The sequence below is a fragment of the Cupressus sempervirens genome, chromosome 6, assembly GCF_028749045.1.
Source record: "Cupressus sempervirens isolate cs-2001-9-10 chromosome 6, ASM2874904v1, whole genome shotgun sequence".
In the NCBI taxonomy this organism is placed as follows: domain Eukaryota; kingdom Viridiplantae; phylum Streptophyta; class Pinopsida; order Cupressales; family Cupressaceae; genus Cupressus; species Cupressus sempervirens.
In genome coordinates this window covers 12,178,265-12,204,793 of record NC_143123.1, presented here as the reverse complement: position 1 = coordinate 12,204,793, position 26,529 = coordinate 12,178,265, and the positions used below count along the sequence as shown (strand labels likewise).

The following is a 26,529-nucleotide window of genomic DNA, read 5'->3' as shown; positions in this document are numbered from 1 at the left end:
TGTATACAACACGACTTGTATAGAAAATTTTGAGACCAACAAATTCTTTGTTATTTCTTTGTATTGTACATTATTTCTAATTCTCAATGTATATAACCCTTCTTGCTTCTAATTCCCAACTTAAGGTTTGGAATAGATCTTATTTATATAACATAAATATTGCAAGTTTGTGATGAGAGCTACAATTATATTTTATTACAAAAAAAATACAAAGATTCATTCCTAATACAATATGTTCTCTCAAAACTATATAAGTTCTTTGAATAAGAAAGGTAACTACTTTATATATGAAATCCAAATATTATATTATCTACATAATAATAATAATAATGTTAGGACTTAATTGGTGGGCTTACCCTTATCCACTAATTATTTGCACTTTAATACATTTTGAAGTCTTTTATGTTTGTAATAACTTTGTTCTATGTAACGCCCGGCTAAGGGATCCAAAGAACTAACCTTAAGTTTTACTAAGTTTGCCAAACATTTTTTTTTTTTTTTGAAAGATAAAATATAACAACAATTATAAACAATGGAAGCAATAACATACAATCATACATAAGCAACACATACCAAATTACATTCCTTAAGGATCCCAAGAGGTTGAATCACATTTAAATTTAAATAATACTAAGTTCAATAAATAACACATCCACATTAAAGATTAATTGCTAGTTCAAATCTATTTAAAAAATATACATTTGTTTTGAATGCCACTTGGCAATAATCAAAATGCACAATTATCCATTGTACATGTCACAGGGTATGAAAGGCTAAAAGAATATACATTTATAAAATAGATTACATCATCCCTTTAGGATCCATGAAACAAAATACAATACAATAAGTAAAATCATCCATCATATAGATATAACCATCCATCATAATACACAAAGATAGAATGAAAGGAAATGCAGAACAAGGAACTCCAGCCACAACATCAATAGACAGATCTCAATGATAAAAGTAAAAAGCACTACCACCCGACCTCGTGGTAACCCAAAAAGGTCCACTCCCACAATGCCAAGGAGATAGTCTCAAGTCCCAAATAGGATAACAATCCCCAAAATCAAAAGTAATATCTAGGTCAAGGAAACCCTTAAAGTAATCTAACTCAAAGGTTCCAAGATAAAATGACATCTAAACCTAGAGGCAAACAAAGACACGTAGGGAATCTATAATGCTAGTGGGCAAGTGTCATCGCATGAGCCAACTCTAGGGTTACTCGGCTAGTCTTTTAATCTTTCGACCCCCTAGTGACTCTATGCAACACTAGTATCCTTTCGTACTAAAAAGGCATACTAATGATGCATGGTTGAAACCAAGCATCCTCTCTACTCCCATCCTAGACTGTACTAGCACTTGAGGCATGGGTGAGGAAAGACAAAGACTCTTATTAGGTTTATTGTACTCTCATTTAGTGTAGTGTTTTCACTTATTAACTACTTACAATGGGTTACCTGTCAGCCTCTTTAGGGCCTTGGCCTCCATTGCAAGCCACTTCCCAACTTAACATACAAATAACCTACCCTAAGCTCAACAAAGCAAAAATATCTCAAAAGACCAAAACCATGCATCAATTCTCCATACAAGCAACTAACAAGTACCAAAATCACTTGATCAAATACACTAGTGCATTTCACCCTAAATCACGACCAAAAATTGCGACCAAGTTTTTTAAATGGGTTAGTTGGTCGCGTTATAAAGCAAATTTTTATTTTTTTTAATAACATGCCCGTGTTGGTCGCAATTGCGAAAAATTAATTTGGTTAGAATTGCGACACACACGACAACATATAAAAAAAAAAAGGGGCAAAAATGTAATTCACATTTCATTTGGCGAAGCTGCGAGTCCGATCTCCATCAACATTGGTGCGAGGGAAGCCGCGAGTCTCGTCTCCATCAACATTGGCGCAAGGGAAGAAAAAAAGTCTGGTCTCCATCAACATTGGTGCGAGGGAAGCAAAAAAGTCCGGTCTCCATCGAAAAGGGCACAAGGGCACGTCTACTACAGATCATTGACGGGTGCGTTTGATTGTAGAACATTGTAATAAAACTTTGTTGCGACTTATTGCTATGATTGTAGAATTCCATTTGTGCTTTCTTGAATGTCATCACCCTTTTGTTTTAGCTCTTGTTCTTGCCACCTCCTTCATGCTCTGATCACATGGTACTTTAAAGTTTTTTTTGGGGTATTTTTTTCCACTTTTTATGATATGCATTGTATCATCTCATTAGATTCTTCACTCATACTATGTGACTTTCCATGAATTGCCTATTTGGATTATGTTCATGATCTCAACTATTAGGGGAAACTTTGCAGACTCTGTCTTCTCTCAACTGTGTAGGGTTCTAGAATTTTGAATGCTTTTGATCTCCTTAGTGCTTGAAGAGCCTTATCTTTATCAGGTCTTCTTCCTTTGAAATGGATGTCGTTTGAATTGACACTGAGTTTCTTATTAAATGCAATTGGCTACTTTGCATAATTCACACTAATAGAAACAGCAACACCAACTACTTGTTACTTTGCAAGGAAAAAGTGAGCATCTTCTGCACCCCTTTCACAACTTTCATGCAATCTTTTGTGTCTGTTACAAAGTGCACTCCACATTTAATGATTCGTCTTGATAGAAGTCCTCTCCTTGGAAAATAACAAGCTTTTTCATTCTTGAATAGGGCTTGACTACTATTCTATTTATCCCAGGAATGCCATGTAAAACTCTCTGCCATATACTGACATATTCAAGCTGTATTGTGTTTTTCAATGGACACTTTTAATGGATTTCTACCAAGCCACTACTTTAAGAATATGCTCTCTTTCATCAAGATTACTTTCTAGGATAGTTACTAAACTTTTTATGTTAATACTTTAGTTAGAAATATGCTTTCTTGTTCAGCAACACAAAATCTGCCTTGTCTTCATAATTTTGTAAAGTTCTATGATGCTCATCTTGCAAAATCAACCTTGACATTTTTAAAAATTCATTGAAACATAGTGCATATTCCTTGTTTCTTGTATCATATTTCATTATTCCACAAAGTTTTTCTCATGATCAAATCATACAATTACATAGCCTGACAGTTCCCTAAATCAAATTAGCATACATATAGAAAAAATGCACGGAGATGGCAGGTTGTGAAAGCAATCATATAGGGCTGCAATGTGGGTGGCCTGTATTAATCCTTGAAACCTGCCATGTGTATGAGGACTTGGCACTACTGACAGTTGGCTAAACACACGGAGTGCATTCTTTAATTTAGACATTGCTTGACGAACCTCATCAGCAGTACGTTTTTGCTTTTGAAGTGTTGAAGTTGAAAACTTCTGCATGGCAACACCAACATCAAAGCATAACATGTAATTTGAGGGTGCCAAATGTACTGCTCTTAATAATGTTCTTTTACAATATTGCCACTATTCTGCTTCATAATGTGATCGAGCTAAATATAATAAAATTTGGGTGTCAGTGCCAAAATAGAATTTCCTCAAACAATTTTGATACATTTTCACTACAAGCCCAAACTGTCCTTGTGCAAAGTAAACATGTGCTAGATTTACCCACACATCAGGCATCTGAACAAAGATGTTTCCTGCTGCAGCTTCTTGAACCTATGTGAAAATTTCCTTTGCAATATCAAAATGACCCCTTTCGGCTAGCACAATGCCTGCCCCATTTGCAGAATAGACATTTCCAGGTCTCTGAGCCAACACTTTACAATACAGTTCCCTAGCCTTATCAAGATGTATTCCCTCCACATCTAGATCCTTCTTCTCATTGCGTGAAGCTGCAAAATAATTCCAGTTTCCAAGAGAAATGTTAGCATAAGCATCCTTACCATCTGATACATTTTGTGCAGTTTTAATTGTTTCTTTTGCTTTAAGCCAGTCATCTGTTTTCAGTTCCAGGTTGCGAAGCATGGTAATCATATTTACTGAGGTTTTATCCACCTTAAGTGCCTCCCCAATCAATTCTAGGCTTAGTTGGATCTCATTTCGAGCCTGGGCCATGAATGCAAGTCGTAGATATGCATCCACATAATCAGGAAACTTGAACAATATTAGCCTGTACAAAAGATTTTCTTTTTCAGTGTCATGTATCTATTCAAACAACCTGGCAAGATTAAATAGTATGGTATATGAAATATTTTACATATTCAATAATGGATGATCTATATTCCAAGAGATCTTTTGTAGTCAAAATAGAAGTTTGAAAATTGTTGAAAATCTAGTATAAGTTTATGTTGAAAATGGTTCTAATCTTTTAAATTAAATTCACCAAATAAAGTTATTTGAGAAGATGTTTTGTAGTCAATATAGAAGTTTGAAACATAGAAAATGTTATTTGTTTTTTATTTGTTTCACAAAAAGATTTTGAAGTCAACAAAAGGAAAATCAAGTGATGAAATTTTGTTCCTCTTATGTTCAATGATATAGTTCTACTATCTTTTATTTTTTTTATTTTTTTATTGAATATATATCTTAAAATTATTTTAAATAAATCTTAGGTTCAAATTTATTCAATATTTGATTTATTTTTCAAAAAAAAGAAATTGTAACCCACTTGAAGATTTTTGTGACATATGACTTCTAAATGATCCATGAGAATTTAACTTATATCTTGAAAATATTCCAGATTGATTTGATTTACATTATTACATATATACATATATGTTTCTAGAGATATTTAGTTTATTTAAATATGTTGTTGCTTCTGATCTATCTATTGTATAGGTAAAATACTAAAGGTTCACCACACAAATAGTCTTTTTGATGAAATGATGTATTCACCAAATAAGAAGTATTACCAATGTAGGATGGAATGAATTATTTATTATATCATCCCCAAAATACCTCAATAGGAGACAAGAGGTAGTTGAATCATGAGCTTTCCATTGAGTTCGAAGATATTTTTAGAAAAAAAATATGTATTTTTGGAGAATGGTTAACACTATAAAAGACAAGTTATCTAAATAGATTATTGAATTTTTTGTTAGAAAATATCAACTAGGATAAGATTATAAATCAAGGATAACAACATGATTTGGTATCCTATTTCCAAGGTAAAATAGGCTACAAAGAAAGAAAAGTGGTTCACTCATAATATTCTAAAATGCTAATTTGGGTATAAATTGTGTCTTGTTGTCTTTATGGGCTTCATTTGGCTGGTCATTAGCCAAAAAACTAGGAATATATAAAGATAAATTAAATAGGGGTAATCATTTATAATTTTTGTATGAACACATTTAGACTATTTTAAATTAAATATATTGATTTTCCTTTGCATTGAGTTGCTATAATAATTTTGTTTGCTTCAAATCCATATAGTAGATTAAATAAAATGTCTCATTATTTCTATATTCACCACTACTTATAGGTGAAAAAAGAACATTCAAGCATTCAAGGACTATTGTGATATTTTTTATGCAAGCTCACAATGTCCAATAGACTTTCAAACAACCAGAATGCTTCATCCCATGTATGAAAGTTTTCATTTATAAAATAGTTATTTTGTGGTATATGAAATATTTTATATATTCAACAATGAACGATCTATCGTTCTCTTGTAACATTTAGCAAATAGTTTAAATACTTGACTTTCTATAATATTTTGTTACTTGTATGCACATTTTTGGGGAGCCAAATGACAAAGATGAGCTTGAAATATTTGAATACATTCCTTTTCATATGAGTGATTATGAACATATGTCAAGATAGATTGAAATATCCTTTAAACACACAGGAAAAACTTCAAAATTGATACTGGGGCTTTTATTGATGAATTCAACCCAAATGCCATTTCCTAATGCCTCCATGAAAGTTTGTTGAGCCAACTCTAGTTCATCATGCTCAAAATGAAGAACCCCAATGTTGTTTAACAATTCAATGGGTACATCTTCTCTGCTCTTCTTCAGAAGAGACTTTGCTATGTTAAGAGAATCTAAGGCTGCACTGGGGTCTGATGATATCAATAACTCACCCATCTTAATAAAGGAATGAGCATCACGTGGATCTATGTGAGTTTCCTTTCGTAGAATTTCCAAAGCCTTCTCTCGCTGCCCTTGTTAAGCATATATATGGCCTACAACTTTCAAGCTCTCATAGTTCTTAGGGTGAACCTCTAGAATCTTTTCAAAATTTGAGAGAGAACTCTTAAGATCTCCCAATTTCATTTAACCTGTCCCAACCCAAAGTATGGCAACACAAAATCCTATGGCTTCTGGCTTTCCTTGACTGATGCCATGTAGTAGCGGCCAACAATTTCATAATCACCTTTGCTATGATAAGATCGTGCAAGATCATAATATGAATGAGATTTCATGAGAGGGTGGTCTGTCGAAACAAGAGCTATCTCAATCAACTGTTCATTTGGATCTCCACATTGCTAATCACTTGGATCAATGCTTTTCTCTTTCTTCACAAAATAGGTTTGGTCCCAGAGTTCAACAAGTCAAGAAAGTGAACCATTTAGGTTAGTGTCTCCCCTCCCAAATGATTTCCTCAAAATCAATATAGATGGGTTTTCAAGGAGTAATCCACGTCCAATAGGAATGGGTGGTACTAGTAGTGGAACTTTAAGCCCTATTTAGTTTTTCTTTTCTACTTCCTTAAGTACTCATTCTAAAAATTAGATGGAAGCTTGGGTTATTCTCTATACTCTTGAGAAAGCCTGTGTATCAGTCTAGAAAATGATTTCTGCAAGATGGACTATGATTCTTGTCACCCTTCTGAATAGTGGAAATTTTCTAGATTGCTCTTGGAGGCTAGCCCTGGTGGCTATGTTGATGTAAAATTTAATATGTTTAAGAATGAATATGAACCTTTTTGTTAATATGATTCTAGATGTTAAGTAGTTAGCTATAGATGCACCCTTATGTGTGATCTTTTTTCTTAAATCAATATAAAAAGGTGTGGCCCCTCAGGCCAAAATTTACGTGGAAATGAAAAAATGTAAAATGAACATAGATATGAGATAAGAAAAATAATAAACAATGGAATAATAACAAAAGCAATAGCCATTGCTAAAGTCTACCCTTCTCATACTTTGTCACTTGCATAAGCCCAAAAGAAGAGATGCTATAAGCCCTAGAAAAGACATAGCTGTTGAACCTAGGAATTCTCATAAAACTTTTCAATGTGGAAATCGTTTCTCATCATGCATCTGAAAAATAAGTCTCGCCGTAGATTTTTCTTAAAATCACAGTCAATGAATTTAAGGCTATAAGAACAAACATGCCTACCAAATATGACACTTTGGGTTTTAACATTGAAACTAAAAAGCATCAACGTACATTGGACAAAACAATTTAAACAAATTGAAATGGAGTACCCAAATCGGGAATTGCTAAATGTCCTAATCGACCAGTTTTTACACTTTGCAGTAACGACCTAGTATTTATACCAATTATGCTAATTTTTGTGGAATATGTATCATAAATATTGCCTCAAATCCTTAGCCTACCCTATGGGCCTAGAACTTGTCTAGTTTGCAAGTACTAACTAGAATTCAAAACTGATATCTTGATGTATTTGATAGATCATTGTCAATTGTCTGATTTCTCTTTATTATCGTTTCTTGAAGGATTGATGAGTGGATGCTTAACCAATTGATGTCTTAATTATAAATATTTAAATGATTGGATGCTAGAATGGTTGATACTCGAATAGTTGATATTTGCCTATATAAGTGACTGATTGTTTGCTTGCTGGTCTGATTGTTTGGTTATTTTGATATTTGATTCCCAATTGATGATAGGTAGACAATTGAATGGTTTACTTTGATGGATTCAGGATTGATGATTTAACAAATGTTGATAGTGATGATTGAATGAATGCTGATTTGATATATTGGTGTGTAATGATTTCATAAATTGATTCTTGAATGGATTTCTAATTTTGTATCTAGTTGAATGAAATGACATTTGATGGTGAATTTCTATTGATCTTCCCTTTATATTTTATTTATAAAAGAATTGCCACCCTTCAAAAGGAATTGAGTCACCACCCTTCATTGCTGCCTCATGGAATAATAATTTATTTCCAAATGATTGTTTGCTTCCTTCATGTTCTCTTCTCATAGAATGGTCTCTCCTTTATATCTTAATCCTTCAATACTCATAACTCTTTATTGCATTCATTTTGATCATTTACTAAACTTAATTAAATTATAATTATATTACATTTTATTTTAATTTTTTATATTTTTACTTTTTATTTTTATTATTGAATGTCATGTCAAAAAAGGGACATTATAGTGAGATGCATTACAATATAGCAAAATAACAAGAACATTATTGAAACAAACTGATACAACATTCAGATTATAAAATCAGACTGCTGCAACAACACAAATTAACCTAACATAAAGCATAGAATACCATTCCCACAATGACCAAACATTTACCCACTGAACTACACCTCTTCTAAATAATGTAAGATGCTGATAACACGTTGATACTGCCATCACACATGTCAAATTAGACTGATACACACTAAAAGCCACCCCAATCAATTGTAGCTAACATCTGCATGCACACTTATAATTGATTTCAATCAAAATAATTTGACCAAAACCATGCTTTCTTATAATAAGCAATCTCAATCCAAAAGAGGAAAGGTCAAAGAAAATTTGACAACAGCTACCTTATCAATGACTCTTTTTTGACATATTGTTTTTTCTTTTCATATCAACAAGAACAAGTATGATTCATACGAATTAGGTAATTTAATTAATCATTGATAAAGAATAGATAAGGTAAATTATCAATGACTGCTTTATTTTCCTTTTGCTACCTTATCAATGTCTCTTATCAAAAAATATAACTTGAAAATGATAAAATATGACACAACAGAAACTCGGATATTACATATCTGTCAAAACAACCATTTTGAAGAGCACTTCTTACCTTTAACCCTTCTGGAGAAAGGCAAGCTAATCCACCAGCTTGTGTAATATTAGATGCACCATTGAAACAAGTACACATGATACGATTGAAATCATTTACAACAGGGAATCCATTAGAGAATCGAAGCTCATCAGGAACAATTGTCCATCAAAGATGGACACCTGTAAAGCCAACATATTTGGAGAACGATGTAGTCTCAATTGCAATCTGCATCACAATATACAACATTAGTAACCAAATGAGAATACCTTCAAAAGTACAGAAAATAAATGCATTAAAACTTAGACAATTTCAATAAATGGCAATGCAAAGCAGAACATGTCTAGACTCTAGTATGATAAATAGCATGAACTCCATGGATAAATAGCATGATTACACATGTCAATTAAAGGTATGGTGCTATACTTTCTTCCCCTTTTTCATATTTTTGGTGGAACATGCTACTTTATACTAAAAGCTTCATACCAATATATAATAATCCACTATTTAGTACTGATCTTTATATCTATATCATCTAACATATTTCAAACTTTTCATAGGTTGCAAGACACATCAAAGGCAACAAAGGTGAGGCTGGAAAAGGTTGGGCATCACAGACTTGGCTTTGGGGGATATTCAAAAATCAAAGCACACGTTGTAAGTAGCAATAAATGAATTGCAAAGAAAAATTATTTATAAAATGCAAATAATTTTGTTAATTAATAAAAAAATGTAGGGCGCTGATTTAAATTTGGAGGCCACAGAAGAACATAAAAAAATTGCCTTCAAGCAAGGCTATGCAGCGGTGGCTGAACGCCTACGACAAGCTTCCATTGCCCCAACCGAGCAGTCTCCGGCATCATGTGCACAAGTAAATATGCCAAAAAATATATTAGAAATTGAATACTTGAGAAACAATTTATTTGATAATAATGTGCATGACATTGCAATGCAACCTGTTAATCCTGACACAGATCATACGTAGCATCATGAAGCCCCTGATGTGCATCGTATTGTCGATGGAGGTGCTCATTTGTTATTTAAAACTAATTATGTAATTATTAATACAATTTAACATCTTTAATTGAACTTGGTGTAATCTTTTTGTGTTGAGGATATAGAATCATGTCGTGCTGAACGAGTGCCAGAGGATGTTTAGACTGATCAACAGGTAGATCATGTGGCACATTCAGGTAAAGAAAATCTATGTTTTGTTCTTTTAAATTTATTTTTTGATTTATAGTTCTTTTACTTAAATAAAAACTCGTAATTCACTAATATAAAATGGTGGGAATTTAACCTCACGAAGTACTTGTTATTGCAGCGGACCCCCCTTTGGTGCAGCGGCCTCATGATGTTCCTGAACGAATGAGGAGGAGACATGTGTTAGAACCAGTAGAGGAGGGGGATCCTGACGAGGACATTGATATTCCTCTTAGAAATTATATGAAAAAAAGAAATAGCAAGAAAGCAAAAAAGACATGATTATTCATGAATGACTTACTCTTGAATATTGTTAATGAATATTGTGTTAATGAATTATTCATGAATGACTTACTCTTGAATGTTGCGTGTTAATGAATTATTCGTGAATGTTGTGTGTTTATAAATTTTATGTGTTAATGAATGTTATCATGTGATTATAATGATTGAATGTTATATTTCAAAAATGGATGAATTGAATGTTATTAAATTTTAATGGGGATGACGAGGACATTGATATTCCTCTTAGAAATTTTATGAAAAAAAGAAACGACAAGAAAGCAAAAAAGAAATGATTATTCATTAATGACTTACTTTTGAATATTGTTAATGAATATTGTGTTAATGAATATTATTCATTAATGTTGGGTGTTAATGAATATTGTGTTAATGAATTATTCATGAATGGCTTACTCTTGAATGTTGCGTGTTAATGAATTATTCATGAATGTTGTGTGTTTATGAATTTTATGTGTTAATGAATGTTATCATGTGATTATAATGATTGAATGTTCTATTTCAAAAATGGATGAATTGAATGTTATTAAATGTTAATGGGGAATTTAGAGTGATGTTAGGGGGGGGGGGAGGGGCCAAATGAGCTTCCACCTTCACGTGGTTGGCCCTGTTAAGTAGAGAATATTTAACTATTCTCGAAACCAAGTGAAGCTCAAACTTTAAAGATAAGCTTATAGTTAATAGTGACAACCAATTAGCAAGTCGAAATGAAGTTCTTCGTTACAGGTCCCTTTTTAGTTTTTAAAGCACGATATCATGTTTTAATATTGTATAGTTTTTTTCTCTTAAGTTAAAGTATTCTTTTACTATAACAACATAATTTATGACCATTTTAGTAACTATTCTAACATCGCTGTATGACAAATCCTGTTTTGGCAAAGATGGCGATACGTGGTGCTGTCTATTCCTTGGGAGATTGGATTGCATAGGTCTATATCTCAACATCAACATGGCAAATGGTATGAAATTGCACTTTCCTTAGTCAAATTCAATAGTTTAAGAATAGTCAAATTCAAAAATAAGAAATGATAGCCCCTCCTCATACAATTGAATTTAAATAGGAATGTTGAGAAAACAATAAAAATGTTGCTTCGTGAAAAAAGTTGTTGTCTTGCAGGATGTGACAAGCAATAAGGGGTGTATGTATTAAAAAACATGACAATTACTGTAGCAAGTCAGACAAACTCTTTGTGCATTGACAACATTCTTTCTGGATTTGTTCTTGAAACCCAAGGTGTTTTTTTCCCCCTGTTTTTACTTCCTTTCTTTAATCTTTACATTATATTGCAGAGCCCCTTCTTGGAGATGAAACCAACATTCATAATGACAAGTTGGCTGTTGAAGACTTTTTACTTCCTTTCTTTAATCTTTACATTATATTGCAGAGCCCCTTCTTGGAGATGAAACCAACATTCATAATGACAAGTTGGCTGTTGAAGACACTCTTAATGACTTGGTTTTGGATGGCAGTTTTGTGACACCAGAAAGAAACACATTCGGCCATGGTTTTAGGTGATATATTTTTTTGCAATTTCCATGGCTACTTCATTTTGGATTAATCATAAATATCAAAAACATTATTCATATTGCACTATAATCTTTGATCCTTATAGAGATTATGAAAAGGAAAGAGAGAGGAAAAAAAGTGTTGAAGAGTTTTACAGAATTCAACACATTAACTAGACTTATGATTTCGTACGTTTTATAACTTTCATAAAAACATTTTTTCTCAAACAGATGTTTTGAAAGATTAGAAGTATACACTCAATATTGGAAAAAGATTTTGAGATCTCTTGTTTGTCATAAAAAAGAACGAAAAATTGGGTCTACTTTACTAACTTATCCAATGTCGTAGGGCATTCAGTTAGAAACTTCAAAATTAGATTTTTAGAGACAACTCTTGAATTCAAATAGTAAAGCTTATATGATCAACATATTGAAAAGTATGAGATATTAAAAGTTTTTCGTCCTAAAATGTCTTATTACTCACTGCTAATATTTGGTAGCATCTTCTTATCTTCTTCATTTGTACAAATTGTTTCATTACACTCTGTTTTATTATAAATGATTATCTATGCCAAGATGATTTGGGTTATAGAGTTTTTAAAAATCTGGTGTTTTTGGCAGGTTTGGCAAGATTTTTGCGTCGCATGTGTTTGGACAGCCCACAATTGTATCTTGTGATTTTGATTTCAGTTTGTATGTTCTGCAGAATGAGGATCGGTTGTTTCAGAGCAGCTATCCCAAGTCAGTAAATAGTATTCTTGGTGAGTTTTCTGTGCTCATCACTGTGGATGATGCACACAAGAGAATGCGATCTCTGGCAATTAATATGATCAGTACTGCTAAGAAAAGTGCTGGTTTTTTAGAAGATATTGAGTGGCATGCACTCTATGTCTGTGATCAATGGAACCATCAACAGGACATACTTTTCTCTAAGGAGGCTAAAAAGGTATGTTTTTCAGACTTCCAATTTGTGCTTTCCTTTAGAGGGGTCTTTTAGAGGATGAGTTACCAAAGAATACTCACCCCAAATCTTTTTGTTTCTATGGTAAGCAAGATCCTACTAGGTTTTCTAGCTTATCAATACTGGTATAAGCTTTCTCATGTCAATCATAGTTTATGCATATATTTGTTGTACTGTTGTTAGGCTGGAAGTAGTAATACTCTAATACATTTATATTTTTACTATATTATATTCTTGTTCTTGACTACAATCGGTTATGGTAATTGCAAGGATGTCTAGAGAGGGAGAGGGAGAGGGAGTGTAGTAATGGTAGGTTTGAACTGCAGAGTTTGCTAACTGATAAAATTACTTCCTCTCATTAATTGCTTTGAATTGAACTACATTGTATTATGTATATTATTATTACATGGGGGAATCCCTTTGAAAGCCCACGATGGCTGGTAAAGTCAAGGATTCTTGAAGGATAGCCTGTACCAAAAGTTAAATTGTGCAACCATAATTTTAGTAAGAGATTTGTTCATTGAAATAGATGCAACGTCTTTGACCTAGTTCTCATACAGAAGGAGGAGGATTATAAAATAGATGCATCTTTAACTTAGTTCTCATGAAAGAGTTGGATTGTAACGTAAAGTGGTAGTAGAAAGTTTAAGCCTAATGTTCTAATAGGTGAACTCTATTGAAATCAAGAATATCATAACTTCTTATGCCATACAAGGAATAATATGCTCTTCACTATCTGTAGTATAGTATGACATGAAGTAGCTCTCTTAGTTCTCCCATAAAGCTTTGGTTAATCTCTAAAATAACCAATCAAAATGTTATTAAGCCATTTATTAAAACATTTAAGTTCAAAATAGTTCTCTAAGATCTAATGTCTTTTAACATTAAAAAAACTGTTTTGAAAGTTCATCTCCTGTTTCTAGCAGGGTCGCCATGATCATTATCTGCCATGTCTCCTTTGTTTGTGAAACTATATTTAAGAACCCAATCTCACCGCAGGTAATGGATGGATAAGTCTTTAAAAAATTAAACAGAATATTCAGCTTGTAATGATCACTAATAAAATAATTTCTATGAAATATATATATAGAGAGAGACAAATTGAAGCACTGCATCTTATTTGGATATTCATTTTGTGGCTGGGAAGGCTTGTGGAAAGCAAAATTTTCTGTTTGTTTTACATGAAACAAAGTGGGTTGTCTTAATTATCAATTATTTAGGGTAATAGGGTAAAATGTGCATCAAGTCTTGTAAAAGAGGCATTGCCGGCATAAGATATTTTGGTGTGAAGATAAGGGGAAGTCAGCTATCTCCACATCGCACAAAAGGATTATATTGAAATTTGTAACAGGCCACTACCAAAACAAACTCTGCACATCTTGGCAAGATATTTCATGGAAATTTAGAAGTTTAGAATTGAAATTTGAAAACTGAATATTTTATGGAAGGATTCACATGACTAATAAGATGATAAAAAGAGATCTTTTCTAGCAAGTTTATAGCCATACTAGAATTGCACATAATGGTTTATAACTACAATGGAGTCTTACATTTAATGCAGACTCATAGAGTAAATATTGTACAATCTTGTACAATGGAGCCTGGCATTAAAATCAGTCCAAGAAGAAAAGAATAGGGAGCTATAGAAGTGCAGCTCTTGGGATTGACAGTAACCTTCACAATAGTGCTATCAATAAAGAGCCAGGATAATCCAAGTTTATCATAGGAATCATTTGCAACATTTCAACTCTTAGAAACTACCGAAAAGACATATAAGCAAAATGGATTGTTCACACAAAATGGTGGCATAAGATGTATGCTGAATTGTGTACTTAAAATAAAACTAATATTATGCTTAGATGCACACAATTTATTTTTATATAGTGGTCTATGAAAATACCACCTTCAAACCAATATTAGGGGTTTAATCAAAATAAAATTACAACTACTCATAGACTAGTCATTGATAGATGCTAGATAGATAGGAATCTATCAGAGGTATTTAATTTTGAAAAAGTAAAACTGACCTCATATTTGGTACTATGTAATAGGTTTTGTTGTAAAATGCGCACAGTTGATTCCATAAGCAAGTTTGCGGTTTCAACTATTTTAGAGTGTATGGATAACAATTTGTTGGTTTGAAATCGGCTTGACATATTTTACCTTTTATATATTGATTGAAGTGCAACTACTCATCTGACCATGCTAAATAAAACATTAACATGGTCAGATGTGCATCGAAATGTGCTGCCATGTTTTATATCACAAGTTTAGACTCCAGAAAGGGGAGGTGATTTCTGCCAATCAAAACAATCGAAGATATGCCTCAAGCTCTGTCATTCAAGACAGTTTGGAAAGATGAGATTGTTTGTAATCAGATCTTAAGAATAATGAAGCGTAGTCTTCAAAGCATGTGACTAAATGTTTCATCAGCTTCACCAGTGAATGCCATAAAAATGGAGTAGAAAAGAAGGCATAGGCTGCCACCAATACTGCCCATACTATTCCATCATTGTAAAGAGGATACGCCATGAAAAGAAGTGCTCCAAACACTACAATCCAGATGGTAATAACAGCCAAAACAGGGATATGGAATTTTTTCATCATGACAAGAAGAAGGGATAGAGAACCCAGTAAGTAAATCCCCCACCCTATTAATGGATAAATTGTTTTTGGAACAAGGACTAATGGAATCAAATAACTTGCAGCTATACAAAAATGAATTAGTTTCTTCAGTAACACTGAATGCAGAGAGTAGCTCATTACAGATTTCAGGCAGCAGAGATTGGATGAAGAGAGTTGTGTCTTGAAGCTTTTCCCACTAAATAGTGCTATTATGGTTGTTACCAGGTAGAACACCAACTATGCTACTGAATGGGTATCTCCTCATCACAGCTGTCACATAAGGAAATTATTCATTAGGGCAACATGATTTTGGATATTTTCTGATGATGTTTGTGATTGTGGTGTTTCTCAGATGTTGAGCATGGCTGTAGTTGTGCAATTGGCATTTCAGAGTATTGGTGTGGTTTATGGGGACATAGGAACATCACCACTTTATGTGTATGCAAGTACTTTTCCTAATGGCATCAAACATCCTGATGACATTCTTGGGGCTTTGTCTTTGATCATATATTCTCTCACTCTTTTGCCCCTCATCAAATACGTCTTCATTGTATTGTGGGCCAATGATAATGGAGATGGTAAGATTATAACAGCTCTAGTTTCACTTTGTTTTTAGGTCAAAGTTTGATCTTTTTGATGTGAAAACATGTGTTCTAAGTTTAAAGGAACGATTTCTTTTGCAGGTGGAACGTTTTCTCTTTATTCTTTGATTTGCCGCCATGCAAATGTCAGCATGATACCCAATCACCGGGAAGAAGACAAGAAACTCTCCTCATATACACTTGAAGTTGCAGGTAGACAGCCCAATAGAGCCATTAGGATAAAGGAAGCTCTTGAACAAAGTAACTTTGCCAAGAGATGTTTGTTAATACTAGCCCTTGTGGGGACGTGTATGGTTATAGGAGATGGCATCCTCACCCCTTGCATCTCTAGTACATATTATTGTTTTTACAATATGCAATGCTTTTTGTTGTTATTTTTCACTATATTGTATGCTTTTTATATCAATGTTTCAATAGTGTGATCTATTATCATATGTTAGAAATCAAATGATCTCAAAGTCTACTTAATTCACAATAAATCCCTTAGATTGTACAAAATTTGTTAACTTTTCCCTTTCATTTGTTCAAGTAGTTTCACTAACACTTAATTTGTTGATATATTTTAGTTCTTTCAGCAGTGAAGGGAATCAAAAGGGTGGACAAGTCGCTCAACCAAGGTGAGTTTTCGACAGTTTCTCACATTATAATATTTGAGATGGGTAGGAAGAGTGGGTCATTTATTGAAATAGGAAGCACCCAACGTATAAATTTGGTGTATAAAGTTAATTGTATATTGGTGCATCCTAGACATTAGACAAATCGGATAACAATTGCTCATACCTTCCAAAAGTATCTGACAGTTATAGTTATAGTTATATATGCGCTCTTATAATGATGTGATTGGGACTGTAAGTATTTTTGTCACGTTTATCTGTTTAAAAAATAGATGAAATTATTGGCTTTCACTCCTGATAAATAATTATTTCCTAATTTTATTCTTCCCTGCAGGAACCAAAATTTAGATGATGTGCCAATTATTGCAAAGGCTTTGCTCTCATAGGAGCCTTCTAAACTCCACAAAATTTGAGTTGTAAAGCATAATTGCTCGGTGGAAATAGGATATCGTGCACATTTCTTCCTCCTTCCCATTGTTTTGTATAAAATAAATCATTTGACGAACGAAACAATGGTGTGGAGGTAGAAATGTGCATGATACCTTGACTCTCATGCATCAAGCAATTACGCTTTATAATCAAGTTTTGTGCAGTTTTGAACGCTCCTATGAGAGCAAAGCTTTCAAAAAAAATGGGACAACACATCTCAATTGCGACATATCTTGGTCTCAATTGCGACATATCTTCATCTCAATTGCGACACCAAACTGGCAAATTTTACGTTGCGAGTATGGCACCGATGTAGATAACTAAGGGTTTGTGTTCGAAATTTAGACGCAAAATTGGGTAGGTTTACGTTGGAATTGAGACGACTTGCGCTCGCAAATGAGAAAATAACAGTTCAGGTTGGCTAGAGAAATCGACGAAATTCATGTCGATAAGTCCACATTTATGAAGTCAAAATTGCGACTCGCAATGAATGTGGCGAAAAACCGACCAAATTTGTTCGACGACAACTTTGGTGGCTTTAGCGACCTACTCTTGTCGAAATTGAGACCTTTTTGCGTCACAATTTAGCCCTAAATTTACTAGTGATACAAGCATCACAAATACAATCATCCTAACAGGACTGATCCAAGAAGGTACACAAAAATCAAAACATAACATCATATATGATCACCAAAATAATACTTCCTGGCCTCTGATAAACATCCAAGGACTGATCAACACTCTAATCAACCCCAAACCCAGAACATAAGACAAAATACATTTAACAGTGTTGTTTCATAGTTTTGTTTGATTTTGAAGACACACAGTTTGAGTTTACAATTAGGTTTGAGTTTTTGTTTCAAGGTTAGTTTTTGAGCTGTTGAGGCTCACTCTTTTCCTCCTACAATTTAACCCATTTCTCGTTTTAAAACAATATGCACAAATATCCTTAATTCACAAAACAACATTGTCTTAATAAAGATCTTAAATTTTAATTAATTATTATTAAATAATTAGTTGGTAATTATTTAACAATATTAAATTTTAAATAAAGAATTTCCATAACCAATTTCATTTATAACATTCCATCAACAACTGATTAACTAATAATTAAATTAATTGTTTATAACAAATATTCTAATAAAAACCCTAAATGAATTATCATATTAAAATAATTTAAGAAAATTATTAGTAAAACATATTAAAAATTAACTTTTAATTAATGTCGATAGGCATTCTACAATGGCAAAATGGGAGGAGTGGGATGGTGTTAAAATGTTAATGTTAACTTTTATTCTTCTAGGTTAAATTTGACAACCATCTACATGTCAATTTTTTTTTAATTTAATTATAAACAAAAAATATTTTAAAAAATATTTGTTAAGATTATAATGTTTGGATCTTAGGAGATATAAACCGTCAATTTTTTTAGAAATTAAAATAAAAAGTTTAGGCTAGTGCAAAAAAGTAAATGAAGATAAAAGGAAATATAAATAGTTTTTGGTGCAGTAAAGTAAATTTTAATCATTTTGTAGTGGATATCTATTGACATTTCTTTAGATAGATTTATTTAAGATATTTATACTAGTTAAATTACAATTTAAATAAGATAAATTTTAAATAACTAAAACTTTAAATTTTAATTAAATTTAAATTTAAATAAATTAAATTTAACATAATTAAAAATAACAATTAATAAAAGTTTAGCGTATTTAAAAGCTCGCTGACCTGTGAGATCCTATGGCCATAGGCATTATTGCTATTGCGTGCAACAGTAAAACCTGTTGCGCGCAACCCTTTATGGCTGCAGGCAGGGGTGGGGTGTGGGGTTTGGTGGTCCCGCCCCCACCCTTATTCGATTTTGATTTTTTTATTATAAAAATTCCCTTCCTTTTAATATGTACTTTGTTTTTAACATATATTTTTAAAATAAATTTATGAAAATACTCTGATAGGGAAAACTCGATAAACCAGTCAATTTTATATTCTATAATTTTGATTTCTTTTCAAAACCCTTCTCGATTAACAATACTAACTTTTTAATTTATAGAATGAGGGTTTTCTAATGCCCCAATTCTCATAATACAAACAAAATTTGATATGAATATCAATAAAATTCACAACGAAAGATTCATCTTAAAAGAAACTCTGAAAATAGATCTAACAAATATGATGTAGACATGAATTTTGAAGAACATAATTTTTTGTGCAAATAAAACACAAGATTCTACCTGAATCTGATACTAATACACAACTGCATGAAGAATGTGAGAAAATCCTCTTTCCTTTGAACCCTTCTTCCTGAAAATCCTTCTCCAAAATCCCCGGTCTTGCGAAATGAACTCTCAATCTCTGATAAGGAGTTCTCCGCTAAATTTGGGGCACTGATTATGCAATCACACGAGGGAAATCATTGATCACAATCTTTTTAATATTTTATTACTTTTTGGATATTCATGCACACTTTTTGCAATTTAAAATATCTTTATTAAATTAATTTCTCTTTCTCTCTTTTATTAGTTTTTGAAACATTTTTTGATTAAATATTTATTAACTTAAGTAATAAAAATATTTAGCATTTATTTAAAAATGATCTCCAAAATATAATATTATTAAGTTAAATAAATATTATTATGCTCCAAAATTAGAACTATAAATTTCTCTTTAAATTTAATTCTTTTATTTAATTAATTTCTCAATTAATTAAATATAATTAAATATTGAGATTATCTTAATAATTTTTCATTAAAATAAATCATTAAATATTTTTTTAATTTGACTTAATTAACATAAAATTCACCAAAGACCTACAAGACAAAATATGAAAATCGATCATAAAATACAACATCCAAGATCAAACTCAAGTGTTATAATCATGAATTTATGTCTTATGACAAATTCAGAAGGGTAATCATCTCAGATACTTGTCCTAATTTCTAGGACAATTGGTTTTAAGGTTAGGATTTGGACTCAATAATTTATCTCCCCTCTCTTACATATTGCGATAGGGTATGCTCATCTTAGCAATTTAGGGAAGTCGATACCTGATACTTACAATCTGCATAAAATTCACACATGTACAAACACATATATTCTAAACTAAATAAGAAATGATAGGAAGTGATGCATCGTGTAGATCCTGACTAGCAGGTGACTATGACTCCCTTCCTTAACCACATTAGAAACATCAAACAGAAAAAAAAAAAAAAAAACATACACGTACACCATACACATGCAAGTATGGGGTAAGTATACATAGATAACACGTACAAATAATCCATCTAACTAACATCATTAAATAATTGGAATCACTGTAAATAATCATCATCAAAATATACTCATGCATACATAAAATAACTAGTATCAAAGTAGTCTCATCATATAATCAACTGAGTATGAAAACAATTTCCAATAATCTGGAAAATAATGTCACTGATCATCAAGCATAAACATAAATTGGCCTAAAAGAGTTTGGCAATAATAATTGAAAGTAAACTAGGGGTAGACACTACATTCTAATCACTCCTTATTCTCTTTATCCCCTTATCCCCTTAACTCCCCTTATGCATATGTTGAGATAATAGGTGTTGCACACATTGCATAATATTGTTATATTATTTTATTATGTAATGTTTTATCTAGATGAATGTGCAACTGGTAAAGATTCCCATGAGATATTTTTAATGAGTTGTATTGTAACATTGTGATACTATTTCATGTAATTATTTAATATTGGAAAAAAATAATTAAATTTTCAATATTAAATGTGAAGTCAATGGGTTAGGTAGCACATGGTTTTAGCAAATGGTTTATGTAATACCACTTGGTGGTTTTGTGGGACTTGCTACTATATAAGCAACCACAAGGGTAGTTGTTCTAGTGATAAGGAGAAGACAAAAAGGAAAGAGCTGAGCAAGACAAGGCTTGATAGGTTAGCTAAGGGAGCACTTGTGAAGGTTGGAAGCATGGCATGGGATGTGCAGATTCATTCTTGTTCACATGGATTGCTTGGTGGTGGCTATGGCTTTGAAGGCTTCCATGGTTGTATTGCAATGATATTTTTTGCTGAATAATACATGGTGATGGATGCTTTTGGAGGCTAAGTTTTTCCCTCAATGAGGGTTTCCCAGGGTATATCTTGTGTCACAATATTGTGGGTATGTTGTCTTTTTTCTTACATGTGAATTTTAATTACATATTTATTTTAGATCTATTATGGGTTATGTGGAAATGATTATATTCCTTGCTGCTGAGTTTCCTTACAATTGGTATCAGATCTATGGTTTTATTGTTAGTAACCCTAGATTGAATCCCTGAAAATGCATGAGAGGATTAAAGAAAAGAAATGGCAAAATATATGAGTGATTTATTGTAGATCTAAGGGTTTTAGATTTGTTGTTATGGTGGGATGTTGGTAGATTTTGGGCATGTGAAATTGTTGGACAAAAGAGTTTTTTTGGATGTTTCATTTAAATGAGGGTTTTAGGGGTTAGCTTGCAAAAATGACCTCTTTGGCAAAAATAGACCTCACCATTGGATTCGGGTCGATGTTTCCGTAAATTTTGATATATAATTTGCCCTAATTTGGCCATGTTCAAAGGAAATGAAAGAGTTATTTAGTTTTAGCCTATGATGGCCGTCAAATTTAATCCCGACAGAATTTTCATTACAAAAAAAAATGAAAAATCTTAGTGAAAATGGTAAAAAAGACTATCTTAGTAAAATGGCCATAACTTTCTCTCAAGACATCAGATTTCAAACTTCTTATAGGTGTTGGAAAGCTAATTCAAAGCATTACAACGTGGTGTAAGTTTGGTTCTATGATTTTGACATTTTGTCAGGTTTTAAGAGTTTGAAAGTCAAATGTTATGTATTTTGAGCACAGATTAGGGCATAACTTGGGGATATGGAGTCAAATTTTGGACTTTGAGTAGTCAACGAAAAACTCTTGGAGAGCTTTACGCATTGGTTCAGATTTGGTGCAAGTTTGGCATGATTTATTTGGTGATATATTAATCTGAATATATTATGGTATATATTAACTATGGCAACATTGTGAGTTTATGGCATTGCATATTTTGGAGATTTAGATTTGATGTCATTGTATACTCAGTTCATATTTCAGATTGATCTCATGATGATATGGTTATCAGTATTTGGTTTGGATATGTATGATGACTTGTTGGGTCTACAAGTTGTGTAGTGTTGTAAGCAATCTATACTTACAAGTTGCATTTGTGGCTTGAATATGGGTTGTCTTTGCCCATTGATATTTCATTATTAATGCATATTCAGATTGGTGGCTTGTGTTTGAGTTGTTTATGCCCTAAGTCACATGATTTTTTGATTTTTCTTCATGTAGAAGGGATGAGATGTTACCAAGTACAGTCATGGTAGAGGATTGTGGTTGACTATTTTATGCTAACAGGTTAGACATATTGAGAGTCAGATGCTCGGTTCATGGATGTGATCATGGTGCCATAGATTTTGGCATGCCATGATTGGATATATAGGTACATCTTTGATGTTCATTGGTTTCGATTCCTGATTTGGTTATGGTAGTATATCTTCTTGGTTGAGGATCATTGTTATTCAGTTTCTTTTGAGGAGCTCATGATGTGCACTTTTGAGTTCTTTGATGGTTTGATGCCTTGGTTGATTCTTGTGGTTAGAGGATGGTTTTTTCATCATGATGTCATGGATAGCTTGGATACACGGTTTAGTGGGAGCTTGTGATAGTGATGGGGTGAAAGTGCAAGATTAGTTCTTGGTTTGGTTTGTATCTTCTTAGTTTGGAGATCTTGGTTTCACTTGCTACTGACACTTTGGTTATGTGAGTGTAGACCTAGAGGATCTTCATGTAGGAGATGGATGTTATGATGCCATAGGTGACTTGGTACCATGATTGAGTGTGAGTTGTTGGCATTGATATACTTATGAGTGTTTGCATATGTTGGAGGTTTGTCTTAGATCCTGTTGTTGCAGAAGCATCTTTAACATTTTGCATGTTGCACTTGGTTATCTTCATGGTGTGTGAAGATGGTTAGGTCTTGATGAGTCATGGAGTTCTTGATTATCTTCATGGTGTATGGAGATGGTTCTTCATGGTATGTGGAGATGATTTTTCTTCATGGTGTGTGGAGATGGTTGCATCTTGAGGATTCACAAGGTTCTTGGTAAAGGTGTGATTTTTGCTTTCATTTGGCATGTTATCCTTGGTGTGAGGATGGTTTCATTTTTATGTCCTGGTATACTCTTGATACGTGTTCAAAGTTTTGACATGTTATAATCTATTCATATAGAGCATGTTGTCTCTTTCGAGATGGGTTAGATCATGTTGTCATGTTTATGTTCCTGAAGCCATGGTTGAAACTTTGACATTGATCTTGGTTTGGTTTCTTGGTATTGAGTACATTGATCATAAGCTGGACACTTCATGATATTGCTATGTTCCATTTGGAGTTGACATGGATTGTTACAGGTGCTCATGGATACTTAGAGATGGTGTTGATGCTGATTTCTCTTATATTAGAGAAGTATTTATTGGGACAGTTAATGGTTCAGCAGGAAGTCTGAGCGACAGTCACTTGATATGGACCTGAGAGGAGATTGTTCTTAGATGAGTCTTGGTTGAAGACTTGGATATCTTGATGAGCATTCTCATTTCCCACTACCACATATATACCACCAAACTCTCACTGCAAAAAATAATGTCAAATCTATAATCAATCCACTCACATCATTTCAAAGAAGTCAATCCATGTAGTCTCAATGAAATCTACAATACATAAACTGATATCCTGCAAGAACAACTCTCATAACAAGTCTCCAACACTCTCCCAAGTTCTCCACAACCAATAGAGGAAAAAGATAAAGGAATAACCATGTCATCTCTCACATGACATACATGAGCACAAACTAGTGACCACAATCTCTAATCAATCTCAAATCCAATGTAAGTAAAACCAAACATCCAGGAAGATAACCAAGACTAGAGAAATCATGCAAATCATAATTTATATTATGTCCTTCTACACACACCTCTAGATGTGAACTGTGCAAGTATGATCTTCTTCATAAAATCACAACCAAGAAGCCTTAACAACACCCAAACCATACCATATAACTAATCATGGAAGTAAGCCTCTCACAAGAAGATCAACTCATAAACCATTTCTAAACCAAGGAATATGTCTAATATAAAACCATCTCCCAAACTCAACCAACATAATAACATATGAAAATAGAGATAACCAATGCCAAACCATCTCTCAAATGAACCCTCTAGAACTAACTCATGTATCGTAGCTCAAGATCCATATCCATGAAAGACAAGCATAAATATAATGCAATTGAGAGAAACAATGGGCTATACCTCTCAAGTAGCAAACTGTCGAGTAGACCAAGAGGTATTTCTCTTGAGGCTTGTGATTGCAGGTTATAGATTGGATATATCAGTGATGTGAGATTCACTTGGTATACCTTTGGAGGTATGGATAGTTGGATGAGTTTGGCACTTGTTGTGGGTGCTATTTCAGCTATGGATATTTTGACAACTACAAATACGTGTGATTACCCTTGGATCAGCTTTTTGTGCTTGGCATTTCAGTTGGTACAAGATTTTATGATCTTCTAATGTGATAGGTTGGGTGGCTTTCTCTTTGAATAGCTTCTATGTATGTCCAGTGGCAGTGGCATAATAAAAGGTGAGATCATTCATGTTTGAGATGCCAGATACTTTGATTTTGTTGCGGGTACCAGGATGGAGCACTTCGTATACTTTGATCCATGATGACGGATGTGCTAGGAGGGATTGTTCCCTTGTTCATTTATGTGGCTACAAATTGACCCTATGCAATGTATACAACAAGTGGGAGATTGTTGAGATAATGGGTGTTGCACACATTGCATAATATTGTTATATTATATTAGTTTATTTTATTATGTAATCTTTCATCTAGATGGACGTGCAACATGTAAAGATTTTCATAGAATATTCTTGATGAGTTGTATTGTAACATTGTGATAATATTTCATGTAATTATTTAATATTGGAAAAAATAATTAAATTTTTAATATTAAATGTGGGGTCAATGGGTTAGGTAGCACATGGTTTTAGCACATGGCTTATGTAATACCACTTAGTAGTTTTGTAGGACTTGCTACTATATAAGCAACCACAAAGGTAGTTGTTGTAATAACAAGGAGAAAAAAAAAAAGCAAGAGTCGAGCAAGACTAGGCTTGATAGGTTAGACAAGGGAGCATCTGTGAAGGTTGGAAGCATGACATAAGATGTGTGGATTCATGCTTGTTCATATAGATTGCTTGGTGGTGGCTATAACTTTGAAAGCTTCCATGGTTGTATTGCAATGGTATTTTTTGTTGAATAATACATGGTGATGGAGACTTTTGGAGGCTGAGTTTTTTCCTCAATGAGAGTTTTTCAGGGTATATCTTGTATCTCAATTTTATGGGTATGTTGTCTTTTCTCTTGTATGTGAATTTTAATTGCATATTTATTTCAGATCTATTATGAGTTATGTGGAAACGGTTATATTCTTTCTTGTTGAGTTCTCTTACAACATAGTGATTTGTGTGTGTATATGTGTATATATATATATGTATATATATACATACATATATATGTATGTGTATATATGTAAATGTAAATGTATATGTATATATATATATATATATATACATAAATACATATATATATATATATATATATGTATATGTATCTATGTATATATATACATATATATGTATATGTATATATATGTATGCATATATATACACACACACATACATATACATATCTATGTATATATACATACATATGTATGTGTATATATACATACATACATGTGTGTGTGTGTGTGTGTGTGTGTGTGTGTGTGTGTAATAAAGCTTATGTAGCTTATGTCTCTTCATTTGGCATGGCCCTCCATGACCCAAAAAGGTGGGGCACCTAATTTATTGGTGCTTTGATTATTTAGAAAAAAAATGTGATCATTGCATAATGAGTAAGATATGAATGTTACATTATGGATGTTTTGGATAAAAAAATATTATTGTTTCAAATAACACAAAAAGATAATATATTATTATTATTGCCTTGAATAAAATATTAAAAATTAATAATTGGATTGAATAATGAAACATTACATGCTATTAATGTATTGAATGAATTATGAATATATATTATTGTGATTATTCAAAATTTGGTTCCTTTATTTTACTACAAAGGATGATTTGTAATGGTCTCGTAGCTGTTAAGTTTCAGGATTTGCACCCTTTACTGAACTGGGAAAACGTTCAGTAACCCTTACTTAACATGGGATTCAATTCGCTTTATGGGACTGGACAGTGAGATGAAACCTCTGGATTCTAGGCCGGCTCCTATTG

At 32.7% G+C, this 26,529-nt stretch overlaps 1 pseudogene; it reads right to left on the bottom strand.

The window, feature by feature from the left end:
- Nucleotides 1–3,091: 3,091 nt before the first annotated feature.
- Nucleotides 3,092–6,320, bottom strand: LOC149550774 (protein CTR9 homolog pseudogene; annotated as a pseudogene).
- Between the last annotated feature and the right edge of the window lie 20,209 nt (nt 6,321–26,529).